Genomic DNA, 10,884 nt, shown 5'->3' on the forward strand with positions numbered 1-10,884 from the left:
TATATATACAGTGTGTGTATGATGGAAAGAGAGATATACGAGAATTTGTGTGTGTGTTTTTAAGTTATATTTTATTTGTTTTTCGTCCAGGGCGTTTTCTAAGTGAAAACCTGTTTGTGGAACCAGTCCTTTTGCATCTGCTCCTTTTTGTGTCTGATGCTTTGTGATGTTCTTTTTGTGAGTCGCAATAAATTGAAAAATAAAATATCATTATGCATAGGTCTATGCCAATCACCTTTTACTAATTTTATAATCTATGGCAACTATGAGATAAACACCGGTCCAGCTATTTAGCAATTACCGATAATCACTTTCCTCATTATCGATAGATAGACATAAACGTCAATGATATAATGTAGGCCCATGACAAGTCGTTCATTTTTCAATTCGTCATTTTCCATACCAATGACATAGGCCTAAATATACAATCACATCCGCATTGTGTGTCATCAAATCTGAGCATTTGTTTTATCACTAAGTTAACTAATGGAGAATCGTAGGGGAGAAATTTCCCCACCCTCTTCAGAAGCTTAGCAAAAATGGTCGGGAGAGAAAAAAGATTACGAGACTCTAAAATCGATTAAATACCGTATGAATTTCAAATCTGAGTCGCCATAGGTTATGGGCCCTGCCCCTGAGCACTCTCCCATCGGAGACACCGACCTCTCCCCTCCACGACCATGGGAATCCTGCCGCCCCCATTGTTTTATTAGACTCGCTGTTGATATTTGATAAAATTAATTTAGTAGGCCTAGAGCATTGCACGACTTTTTAACATAGAAATATACAATTTTAAGTCGTATGCCTGCTTGAAACAATACGCACTATTATGCGAAGTCTGATAAAACATATTATGTTGAATCTGACAGATAAAGCTGCTATGTCCGGTTGAAGTTTGGTTTAATCAATACATTGCAAATCATAAGAGATTATGTTATAACCAAGGATTGCGGACTTACAGCATGGTGACTCATTGGTAGCTATCATTACACTAAGCATGCGTAGTGATTACAATTCGACAACCATCAGATGAATGATTCTGTCCAGTTCATGTCCGGGTTGTCAATCCACATCAATCGGCGATAAGCACAATCGCAATGATCTGATTATGATTGTAAACTATTAAAACTATATTTTCATAATAATAAATCTCAATGCTTGTCTTGATGAGTAATTATTTTAAGAAAAGCAAAAAACAAGATGAGACCACCAGGATTCGACCCAATTCCCTGTAATGGGAATGCACTGCAGGTGGCAGACCATGCTTGTAATAAATCGTAGACAGACTTCTTAGCCCCATCAAGGCCGTGATTGTATATGGAATTTAGTCACCCTAAGTATTATTATTACAACCGATCATGATTCAGCTTTATTTTTACAAATAAGTACTCTGTCCTATTGTTTGGAAAGTACGGTACAGGTCATAATGGGTTTTTTTTAGTTGAGGATTGAATTTCCTGGTTAATCACAAAATAACAGAATGTAACGACTACTGGATTAAATGACGCATATGTACTAATACACAAGTACACACCTCCCACATCATTATTGGCTCCATAAGGATTCGAACCCGAGACTGTCACGCATTCAATGTGACGGTGGATACAGGGAAGTGGACTCGTTCAGTACATACATGAGCTCTCAATAGCGAAAACCAGGGGCTCGAACCTTAACGGACCATGGAATATTAATCGGATTTTTTTTCTATCAGGAGCAAGCCCAAGCCGCCGGAGTGGACGGGGTTTGGCCAATATTCCACTGTTGCGCTCTGCGCAGCCTCGGTCCTTATGTTACATAGGGCCCAGCCTTAGTCAGCGATCTGCCTCTATGCCACAGCGTGTGGACATTGCCACGGGGTACGTGTAAGAGTAAAATATCGAAACCGTGATCAATTCGCGGGTTCCATGTGGTCACGCAACGACCCCACAGCAGAGCCTCCTAACGGGAAAATGGAAGTTACCGAGGGAAACATATGTTTCAACTAGTTACCGAATATAATGTATAGTATAGTGTTTGTTTGTTTGTGTGCTTTTTTCCCCCGAAAATATTCGAAGAACAAGTAAGACATCGACAACGGAAGATAATGCTTTCTTTGTTTCTCCAAATAAGGCAAATTGTTATGGTTATATTAAAGCTGCGATTGTCCATTAGTTAACTTAGTGATAAAACAAATGCTCAGATTTGATGACACACAATGCGGATGTGATTGTATATTTAGGCCTATGTCATTGGTATGGAAAATGACGAATTGAAAAATGAACGACTTGTCATGGGCCTACATTATATCATTGACGTTTATGTCTATCTATCGATAATGAGGAAAGTGATTATCGGTAATTGCGGGTTCCATGTGGTCACGCAACGACCCCACAGCAGAGCCTCCTAACGGGAAAATGGAAGTTACCGAGGGAAACATATGTTTCAACTAGTTACCGAATATAATGTATAGTATAGTGTTTGCTTGTGTGCTTTTTTCCCCCGAAAATATTCGAAGAACAAGTAAGACATCGACAACGGAAGATAATGCTTTCTTTGTTTCTCCAAATAAGGCAAATTGTTAGGGTTATATTAAAGGAAACCAACAGGGCAATACTCACGCGGATTTGGTTAGGGCCTATATAAATATGCAGCAACAGTTTTTAAAAGGCAATACTAATTCAACAATGATTTCTTGATAACATGACGGATATGACTTTGGATACAACCGATAGTGGAGTCATTTACTAGTACGGCCAGCAACCTTTTACCTTTTAAGGCCCAAAAATACTCCCACACCTTTCCAAGACCCATTTTAAAAATTTTCTTAATTGGACTTTCAATGATATGCCACATATAAGGGGAAAAAAGCCTAAAAGTGACACTTTTCAATGAGATACTCATATTACCTGGTAAGGGACACTTTTTCAGCTTCGAAATGAGAAAAAGTAAATCTGGTAACACTACGGCCAACCCTTATTCAGGGAAACTCCTATGGGGGGGGGGGGGGGGGTGATTTTTTTTGTGCCGAAGAGGGGTGATTTTTTCAGTGCCGAAGGTGTCTCCCTAATATGGATTGGCAGTAGTGTTATAAGATGTTTCGTGATGTAATAGCCTGAATTGAATTATATTTTGTTTATCAGGCGTACAAAAAATAAATCAAACAACAATGAAAACAAACATAGAAAGAAGATAGAAATGTATAGGGCCTACAACTTACAACCATTAGATCTAATTAAAGGAGAGAGCGGCCATTACAGAAAAGTCACTTATTGTTTAAAAAATACCTATTCGTTGTGAACGTTGTAGTTATTAGGTCATTGGGTTATATTAGGTTTTAACAGAAACTGATGTTAACATAAGTTCGCAGTAACGTTACTTCGTTGGAAATTATATGTAGTCCAATGTTGTAAATACGTATTTTATGGTTCTGCAAAACGCCAAACTGTATGTTATTACAACTTCAATATTTTTAGATATAGGTACATTCTTGATTTTGTGTTTTTATATTTTGATATATATATAAATGATAATAACAATTTTCCATTTTAATGTGAAGTTTTGTCGTATTAAATTTCATTGTTGATGTCAATTTTTATAATGATGACAATAATAATTTTCCATTTTAATGCAACTTTTTTTAAATATATATTTTATTGCCATTGCCTCCCACCAGCCACGATCTGTTTCGAATAAGGAATTTGAATTTTTAATAAAGTGAAATATAATTGTGAAATTATCTTGCAGTGAAAAAGGTGGGTTGAGAAAAATTTGTTGGTATTCAGTTATTGTGCAAAAATCTTAGCGAACGTAGAGTAAAGTAGAGCAGTATGTAGAAAATAGGCCTACAGAAAAGTGTTGTCATGTAAAAAATATAGAATGCATCGTTAAGTGGGATCAATGTAGTCTGTTTTTGTGTTTTCGCTGGAATCTACCTTATGATATTTGTTATGTTGGTAACACTACCGGACAATTATATTTGTTAAAATCCAGATACGACACGACGACCTCTCAAAAACCCCATGGGTTGCCGACCGTAGTGAGTAGCAGACTAAAGTTATTAGAGAGAACATGGCATTGTCATGATATACGTTATCAACAAATATAACTAATCGTGGCGACAAGGTGGAACTTTGGCTTGGTGGAAATTTTTTCCTCTAATTAGGGTCATGGTTGCAAATCCACACTTTAAGCCTTATAATGAAACAGTGTATTGTAAGAGAACAGTTTTGGTAGTGTACTAACCGGCACCTTGCACCTCAACGTGGTTTTAAATTTCTTTTCCATTGGCGTAACATGCCTATATAAAGTCATCGAAATACATAATGGTGTTACATACATTTTAAAATAAATTACAAACAGACACATGCCAAACTGTTGACTGATGAAACGCAACTTACCCAGAAGGAACCTTATACTTCTATAGGCCTATGTAGGAATTAACAAATTAAAAACTAAACTAAACAGTAAAATATGCCTAAATAGGATTATTTATGCATTTAAAAAATTGGAGAAAATGATTCAAAGATGGTGTAAAATACGAAATTGAAATTCGGAGAAACCTATAAGAATATAACAATTAGGCTTAATATAAAGGCCTGGTCTATTACAACAAATGTACCGTAATTAATCTGGATATGCCTATTCACTTTCCATTACAAGATAAATGACTAACGAGGTCTAGTTTTGCGAAATAACATGACAAAATTTGGCCTATACGAAAATTTGCTTTTAGTGTCATACAGTGTTTTCTTGGTAATCAATTGTGATGAAGCGGGAAATAATTGTTAGTACAACCGCTAGGCCTACAGCCGACGGAAATGTAGGCCTATACCAATAACAGATAAAATGATCAATACCGCAGTTATAACCATTAACCACAACAGTAGTGTTTCAATGAATAAGATGCCTAGAGGTCCAAACAATGAACTTTATAAGTTATTACTTATATAGGCCTATCCTTAGTAGTAGCCTAACCCAGTGGTGGCGCCAGCGAGGGCAGGGTGGGAATTTTCCCCCCACCCCAACACCCGTCGGACAGGCCTGAACCGACGCCACGACCAGTTCGTCGGATAAAAAATAAATGAAATGTAATTTTCCTATCCAAATAACGTTATTTTGATTGCCAGCTAATATTGTGGTCTGAAGGCACAATATGGACCATACCATCACTTCAACAAGCCAATTACACATTTTATGAGAACAATGAGGCTGAAATTGCTTAAAAATTAAGAACAAAATAAAAGAAAATTGAGGCTGGGGTAAAATGTCAAATGAGATTTTTATTTAAAAAAAAACTAGAAAAAAAAGCAAACTATGTAATACCCTCTATAATTATGTACAGTAGTGGTACCATTTTTACCGGGGCTTTTTACTGGGGACATTTTTTCTAAAGAAAAAGAACACAGAGCCTGGGCAAAATTCACTGGTTATTATATATATAAAAACGCGGAGTCATAGACCCCCGGAACCCGACGTCTGATCGTATGTTACAAGTGCGTGAAGCAGGGTCACAAACAAAACCAATGTAGACACTGATAGTCATGTCATAAGGACAATTGTTCGTGCTTTAGAAAGAAAGGTCTACATTTCCTTCATTTAAACACACGATCCGTCATTCCAAAGATGTCCGAACTTCGAATTTTGGCAAGAGAAACAAATGCAGCAGTTATCTCAATTTCGGAGTCTTGGCTTGATGACTCCGTGCCTGGCCAAGAAGTTTATATAGGCCTAAATGAATATATAATTCTTCGCCAAGATAGATCATGATATGGCGGTGGTGTATGTACCTACATAATACATGACATTGCATTTAATACAAGGTTGGTCTTATACAACTAATAGGGTTTGAGATTTTGCTTCCAAAAACGAAGCCATTTTTATTGGTACCATATATTATCGACCACCAAACGATAATGAATTTCTAAATCACTTTGAAAACACACTGTCAAAAATTCGACCAGATTATGAATTAATTGTTATGGGTGATATGAATATACATTTTCTAGACAAGGGCTCTGCTCTCTTAAAGAAATTAATGAGTACACTTAGTCTATTTACTTGCCATCAACTTATCAATTCACCGACCGGAATCACATGCAATATTAGCACCATTATTGACCACATAATTTGTTACAATGGCGAGAAAATATCTCAGTCTGGTACTATCGATTGGATTAAGTGACCATGCTCTTATATATTGTACCCGTAAAATTATTCGTAACCCAGTGAATTGTCACAATATTGTAAAAATTCGGTCATTGAAAAACTCCAACTGTATTTACTTCTAAATTAAATAATATTGATTGGTCTGTGTAGCTGAAAAAATTGTGATATTAACGTTGTCTGGTCCAAATTTAAATCAATGCTAATTGTGCGTTTCAAAAATAGAACAGAACCATGGATAGATGGTGAGACTTTAGAACCTATCAAGCTTCATGATTCTCTGTTGAGTAAAGTAAAGAAAAACAGAAAAGACAAAGAAACATGGTGTAATTTCTGTAAAATAAGTAACAAAGTCTGAAGGGATGTAATACGTACAAAAAGTGAATATTTCAGTAAAAAAAAATATGAGAATAAGGAAGAACCCATGAAGTTATGGATCAACTTAAATCATTGGGTTACACAAATACAACCAAAACCTCCTCTAAAATTGTTTTAAAAATAGATGATGAAATTGGTTTTGATGATAACATAGTTGCAAATTATTTTAATATATTTTATACAAATGTTGCTTCCAATCTTGCCTGTAAACTACCTGATGGCAGTAACAAATTCGATACTGATTTCAAACAGTATTATGACAGTAAAGGAGTGCCAAAAGAGGGAATGAAATTGTCTCTTTATTTCAGAGGAATTCATCCTTAAAGAACTTAAATGTTTAAACATTAATACGAACGTACAGCCGACGCTGAAGACAGCCACTGTGGGCATGCCATATACGAAATATTATTTCGTTCCATTGTAATAGTTTCATATTTTTTCTAACCATGTCCCTTTAGAAGCTCCGTAAATATCCTAATACCACAAGAAAACTAATAAAGAAAACAGCAGAAGAGTAATTTCCACTGCTCCGTTCTCCAGCACTTTGAAGTCTCAAACGTTAGTGGGCTCGCTGGAACAGTACAAGCGTGAAAGTTTGTGTCTGTCTCTTTGTAAAAACGAAAATCTCATTTTACACGATGTACATACGCGTTCCGTTGTCAGGCACAAAGTGTATTTTTAGCCTATGTTTTACCAGGGAACAGTAATTTCACTGTTTCCTGGTTTTACCATTGTAGTCAAGGGTGATAGACCTAGGCCTACAAACTAGTTGTGTTATTTGTTTTATTAATAATTCCACACTTCATGTGTACACCCATTCCAAGTTATACTGCAAGTTGTACCGCTATGCCTAAGAAATTTAAGAAATCACCCCAGCTAGGCCTCAGTTTATCTAGTCGATCACAACGATTGCAACGCCGCACGCGTGTCTTCTGATTACCACATTTTTCTCAGTTTGAATTAACTAAATAGTGTAGTTGCACTCTTAACAATTATGTGAAAAAGTAGAGTTCGATGTACATAATCAAAATGTCAAAAGGGAAAAAATGAAAAAAATGTGATTTTTTTTTTTTTTTAAGTTTGTACCTCTTCGTGGTGTCGGTGAAGCACTGTAACCAAATTGGTAACTAATATCTTGAATATAACAACAAAATGATGTAAAGATTGTATCATGAGATCATGACAGCAACTAAAAGTTCCTTAATTGAAAATTGCCTGATTTTGTTGTATTGGCGGGACTGAAATGGCGACCTCTTGCTACAGCGTCATACCGTTAACCACCGAACCGAAATATTGAATAATCCAGCCAAGCCAGATATCTCATCTAAAACTGATACAACGCCCTCAATGGTATTCGATAAAATTGCAAAAAAATGCGGTTCAGAGAAAGATTGAGTCTGTTCAAACTGATGTCGCGATTTACCGTATTTCAACCATAATCAAATGCATTGTTGCATTTTAATGTTTGTTATTATTAATGTTGTATTATTTTAATTATTAGTACTTTATTATTTGTTTAATTATTATTATTATTATTATTATAATTTTCGTCTCCTTATATTTTGTATGTTACAGACATCCATCATCCATACAGTAGGTCTACTAATGGTATACGTTTGTGTTTTCGCGTAATATTTTCCGTGTAAAAATATACAGTACTTCTATCTTTTTCTTTTTAATGTTTTGTCCTGTTCATCTTTAGCCTTAGTTAATTTACAAATAATTGTAATTAAGTGATTTTATTTGTATTTTAGTATTGTATGTATACTTTGTGTTTGCGTGCACTTTTTTCTGCTTGTGTAGCCGGGGCTTACAATATGTGCATAGGTGTGTGGTGTGTATTTATGTAGCATTGTACAGTATGTATTTTATATTTGTATATGTGTATACTAGTAGGGCCTTTTGTATTATATGTGTATGTAGGCCTATGTGTATATTTGAGTGTGTGTATTCTTGTATGTAGGCCCACGTGTTTTTTAATGTGTTATGCACGTGTGTATGTTTGCAATTTGTTTCTTTTTTGCAATGATGATTATTTTGTATCATGCACTATAATAAGATAAGATTGGGCTCTGGTACCACAAAGGCGTTTCAAAAAAAGTTACAGGTTACCCAAAATAAGGTCATCCGATTTATTTTAGATAAGTGCGCACGTTACCATTTCACTCATAATGATTTTGCTTCTTTAAATTTGCTTAATGTTTCTTCGGACTAAACAACTTAGCTTAACTAACTTGTATAAAATTTATAATAATACTTGCCCTGATTACCTTAAAGAGAGATTTGTCAAGGTCAATAACATACATAACTATAACACTCAAGGTTCTATTTATAATTTTTATGTTCCTAAAACCAAAGTTCTTTTTTCTTTTACATTTTCTGGTATTCTTGCTTGGAATTCAGTACCGGATTCCATCAAAATCCTGGATACACTCACATCATATAAATTTGCTGTTAAAAAGTTTATTTTCGATAATATGACTGTGTAGACGGTTGAAAATTTTTAAATGATGTTTTTAGTGCGTATATTATATTTATATTTACATGTATAAGGTTAATTTAGGACTAAATCTGTTTTTTATATATAGCTATATTTTGTTGTTTGTCGTTTTTTATCTGCAGAGTGTTTTGTTTGTTCATTTCACATAATTTCATGTAGGGGACCCCTATGGAAATAATTGTCTTTTTCGCAATTTTAGGGTTACCCCCGATATGCTCATTTGTGATTTGATCTGTTCATGTGTTTTTGTTTCTGTTTTTAAAGAGCATATTAAATAAATCAAATCAAAATCAAATCTGTTGATATTATTTCACTTTTAGTTAATTCTTTAATTTTTATGAAGTAAATGCCGGGTTGGCAGAAAATATAGTCTGTATTTTAGTAGGCATATATTTCATTCGTAATTAAGTTCAACGCACCAAAGTGTGCCGCCGTTTCAAAACGTATGTTCGCAAAGTAAATGAAAATAAATAAAATGAAGACGTAGTAAGAGATGCTAAAGAGGACTTGCTATGTTGCAGGGAAAATAGTGGTAAAAATGTTCTAACAATATTTTGAATTGCTGTAGCACTTTTTAAACATGTAAACTAATTGGTAAAATGATAAAAACAGTTCTCAAGAAACAAATAATGATGATCTTACGGAGTATAGCCCTCACTGAAAAATGAGATATAATTAAAACAGAATTAAGCATGGACGAATTTGAAACATTTACAGAATGAGCTCAGCGACAATTGACTCCTATGCAACAGCATACCGCCCTCGACGACACAAAAATATCTTCCAGTATTTTATTTCCATTAATTACAGTAACAAAAAATACCGCGAGACTCGGCTGTTTAGCGCCATTTCCGTTCAAATTGAAACACTGTACCTATGGATTCAGTTATTGCGGCCTACATATATCATTAAAAACAATGATGGCCGCATCTTACTCAACCGCCACGCTAACAGGTGTAAAAATAAGCATAACTTGCAATTAGGGGCTATGCATACGGATTTACTCCTTCATGATTTATTACACAAATATTTATATTAGCCATAGTAGGCCCATGGATGTTTTAAGTAAACTATAGTATTTTACTATAATATCTCTATGGTAGGCCTAATTTATTTATTTATTGATACTTCACCTTTAGAACGGTAGCACAAACAACTTGTGCGGGGCGGTCTGACAACAATAACTAGAATACAAAAGAAAAGAAAACAAAGTAATACTAAAACTAAATAATATACAGAAAAAGCACAAATTAACCAGGAATGTAAATAAAGCCTACAGCTTAACTCGTTTTAACAATACAATGTGAAAATGTATACTAATGGAACTGTATCATAATGTTAAACTGAAATCAAAGTTGAACTAAAAAAAAAAACAACAAAGAATTACAAAATCTTGTAAAAAAGATATATATATATATTATATATATATTATATATATATGTATATATATATATATATATATATAATCAAAGAGACTAGGTTACAAACTCAACATTTTATTTTGCATTACAGACTGTTTTATTAGGGCACAGCCTCAATCATCAGGTGTTCAGCTCTAAATAAAGCTTACTCGGAATAATGAAGTACTGCATTATTCTGAGTAAGCTTCATTCAGAGCCGAGCACCTGATGATTGAGGCTGTGCCCTCATGAAACAGTCTGTAGTGCAAAATAAAATGTTGAGTTTGTAACCTAGTCTCTTTGATTATATATATATATATATATATATATACATATATATATACATACACAAACATACACATACATGCATTATGTTTTGTCAATACTTCCGGTCTCGCTTTGTTCACGCTTCAGTAACCGTGCTAAGCGATGACGTCATTCTGAACTCGCTTGTCCTGTGATTTC

The sequence above is a fragment of the Anneissia japonica genome, unplaced genomic scaffold (genome assembly GCF_011630105.1).
Source record: "Anneissia japonica isolate Jap-2015-1 unplaced genomic scaffold, ASM1163010v1 scaffold287776_len302883_cov198, whole genome shotgun sequence".
NCBI classification, from domain to species: Eukaryota; Metazoa; Echinodermata; class Crinoidea; order Comatulida; family Comatulidae; genus Anneissia; species Anneissia japonica.